Below are 3,924 nucleotides of genomic sequence, written 5' to 3'. Positions count from 1 at the left end.
TCAGACTTAAGCTGCTGTAGTTTGAAAGTCTCATTAAAATATGAATATTTCCTCATAAAACTGTTTAAATATGATTTTAATAATGAATAATCTTCATTGTTGACATCAGTGTTTTATTTCTGTCCCTCAGCTTGTCTCCTGAGACTCTGAAGACAACAATCATCTTCAGATGTGGGACGGACCGATCCGTCTGAAAGGTCCTGGTCCTGGTCCTGGTCCTGGTAAAACACTAGAGTACTTCTTCGATAAACGATAAACTTCCTGAATATTTGCAGAAAATTTCACTTTGTTTAAACTGTTTGATTCAGTTCAAGACAGAAACCTGGTTTCATTTAAACACATCAGAGACCCAGTCTGTTGTTTACATGATGCTAAAGGAAACCAGATTACTGGACCAGGTCCACAGAAAACAGATTACTGGACCAAAACGACAGTAATGAAGTGAAAGTAAAAACATTTTCAAACTTTAGTTTCTCTCAGAAGTTCTTCAGAAGTGAAGACGAAACTTAGAATAAAATAACCTCAAACAATAATATTTAATATTTTGATTTACAGTTCTTTTGTCTTTAGACATTTCACAGTGACAGGAAACATGGACATGTGTTTTCTTTATTAAAACCTTTGTTTCACTGTTAGATATTCGTGGGTGTCATCAGCATAGAAACGAATAATGATGGAAAATATTCAGCCCTGCCCGACCGCAGAGAGGACACGTGGGCCGCCTGTCAGAGGACGAAGAGGTGAAGTCATCTCGCTGAGGATGAAGATAGAAAGTCAGTCTGAGTTTGAAAGTTTCACTTCACACGGAGACTAAACAGGATGCTGGATCTTAAACTAAGCAGACCTCCTTTTTTAATCCATGTGCACGTGACAGGACGAGGTGAGGCGAGACATGACGGGATGTCAGCGGCTGAACGTCATCTCAACCTGAAACAACCTTCATCATTTCACACTGAGGATGAGGATGAATCCTCAGACTCACTTCACTCCTCTTTTATTAATGTAATAATGACTGAAACACAGAAGCCCTCTACCTGAAGTTATGTAAGCTAACAGCTAACAGCTAACAGCTAGTTGATCTGAATGTGTCCGACCTGAACTATTTCCCATTTGACCCTCAGAGAGCTTTTCCTCTTGTTAAACATTTAAAGGGAGGAAACTATTTCATGTTTATCCTCCTGGAGTTTCAGGTGGACACCACAGTGGACAGACAGTGGACAGACACTCAGTGGACTGACATTGGACAGACAGTAAGCGGATACACAGACATTGGACAGACAGTAAGCGGACAGACAGACAGTGGACAGACAGTCAGTGGATACACAGACATTGGACAGACAGTAACTGGACAGACAGACAGTGGACAGACAGTCAGTGGAGAGACGGTCAGTGGACAGACAGACATTGGACGAACAATGAATAGACAGACAGTGGACAGACATTGGACAGACAATGGATGGACAGACAGAGAGTGGACAGACAGAGAGTGGACAGACAGCGGATATACAGTAAGTGTACAGACATACATTGGATAGACGGACAGTGGACAGATAGACATTGGACAGACAGTCAGTGGACAGATAGACATAGGACAGACAGTGGACAGACAATGGATAGACAGACAGTGGACAGACATTATACAGACAATGGATAGACAGAGGATAGACAGTCAGTGGATAGACAGACATTGGACAGACAGTCAGTGGACAGATTGTGGACAGACAGACAGTGGACAGACAGTTAGTGGACAGACATGCATTGGACAGACAGTCAGTGGACAGTCAGTGGACAGACAGTGGACAGACAGACATTGGACAGACAGTCAGTGGACAGATTCTGGACAGACAGACAGTGGACAGACAGTCAGTGGACAGACAGTCAATGGACAGAACGGCAGTGGACAGGTGGGCTGAGAGGAAGGTCCTGGTCCGAGGGGGAACCAGGTTGGCATATTGTTGCGGGTCCAACTGTACAGCCAGTCTGTCCTCCCTGTGAAGACACTGAATGTCCCACAAAAAGATTTAAAGACGATGACGCAGATTTGCTTCAGGCTGATGGCAGGAAGACGATATAAAACAAAGCAGACTGTTCATGTTCAGCAATTATCCAGAGAGACATTAAAACACACAGCAGGTCAACAGGAAGCTGAGTTTGTGTGTGTCTGAGTGTGTGTGTGTGAGTGTGAGAGTGTGTGTCTATGTGTGTGTGTGTGTCTGTGTGTCTGAGTGTGTGTGTGTGCGTCTGTGTGTCTGAGTGTGTGCGTGTGTCTGAGTGTGTGTCTGTGTTTGTGTGTGTGTGTCTCCTTGTTTATAGACGTGTTCAGTACGTCATCATGTCGTCGTGAAGAATCTTCCAAATGAAGTTCATGAAAATGAGAAAGAATGTACTTGTTGAGCAGAGTTACATCTTTATATGTAATGTATAATAATAATAATATTATTACTGATGCATTGACTCATTATTTTGACTACCTTATAGACTTCTGAGCTGCACTGTCGTCGAATCTATAACAATATATCAATGTATAAAAACGAAATCATCTTTTACTAGAAAACTACCTCAAATGTGTACAATTTGAAGCTGAAATTAATCTCATTTTCAGAGTAAAAGTCTTTGTGTCATTAAGCTAAAGCCAAACTTTTTTTCAGAATAAAAGTTTTTGTGTCGTAAAGTTGAAGCTAAACAGGTTTCATAGTAAAAGCATTTGTGACATAACTGGTTTTCAGAGTAAAAGTTGTAATCTTGATCCTGGTACTGGGGTCAGTTGGTTACATCACATCAAGCACCAGATAAAAACATTTGAAACATGGAACAACATATTCATCCTGCACACCCACATAACAGGAAGTTTGTCTAAAAGACGTTTTTAAAAACAAAACACAAGTTGAGACATTGTGCATGTAAAGTGTTGCTGTAAATAATGAACACGTAGAAGCAGTGTCGTACGAGTGAGACACTTTTTCTGTAGTTGTTTTAGATGCAGAAGTATACTGTATATATATACTGATGCCTGCACCTCTATCAAGATACCAAGAGTATTCTCAAGGTACAGACATATTCTCTATTCATGTGTGTGTGTGTGTGTGTGTGTGTGTGTGTGGCGTGTGTGTGTGTGTGCAGCAGATGGTCTGTAACACACAGAGCTGCTTTGTGTTCAGGAAAAGTTCAGGTTTCCAGCAGATGTTCTCACAGGTCACAGGTCATGAGCAGCTTTCCATCACTGATGTGAAGAGGACACACACACACACACACACGCACCCCCACACACACACACACACACACACACACACACGCACCCACACACACACACACACAAACACACACACACACACACACACACGCACACACACACAAACTGGTTTCAGGGCGCAGAGCTCCCTCTGCTGGGAACACAGAGGTGGTTCTCAGAAGTACTCAGTTCCTTTACTTAAGTATAAGTACGAGTACATGCATTCAATGTCCTGAATGCATGTCCTGCATTCAAACCCCTATATGACAAAAACTACACAAAAGTATCATCAGCTTATCATTGTTTTTAAATGTAATATCTGAATCTGCAAAGTAAGATTTTCAGAGTAAAAGTCTCTGTGTCATAGAGTTAAAACTAAACTAGTTTCAGAGTAAAAGTCTGTGTGTCATAGAGTTGAAACTAAACTAATTTCAGAATAAAAGTCTACAATACAATACAACAATACAAACAGTTTCTGGAAGCTTCTTCTTCTTCTTCTTCTTCTTCTTCTTCTTCTTCTTCTTAGGTGTTTCTCTGCTGATACCTGATCTGTTGACCATCAGTGTGACTCACACTTTTCACTCCGCCCACCGTTCCACCTGAACAACAGGTATCAGTTAGTGTTACTGATGCATTCAGCGGCCGTCTGAAATCACAACGCTCAGCTCACAGGTTGTGATTCACATTTCTCTATG

Source organism: Anarrhichthys ocellatus, unplaced genomic scaffold (assembly GCF_004355925.1).
Source record: "Anarrhichthys ocellatus isolate YVR2014 unplaced genomic scaffold, GSC_Weel_1.0 scaffold184, whole genome shotgun sequence".
Taxonomy (NCBI): domain Eukaryota; kingdom Metazoa; phylum Chordata; class Actinopteri; order Perciformes; family Anarhichadidae; genus Anarrhichthys; species Anarrhichthys ocellatus.
The sequence above is the reverse complement of the archived record's forward strand: the minus strand, read 5'-3'. Positions refer to the sequence as shown.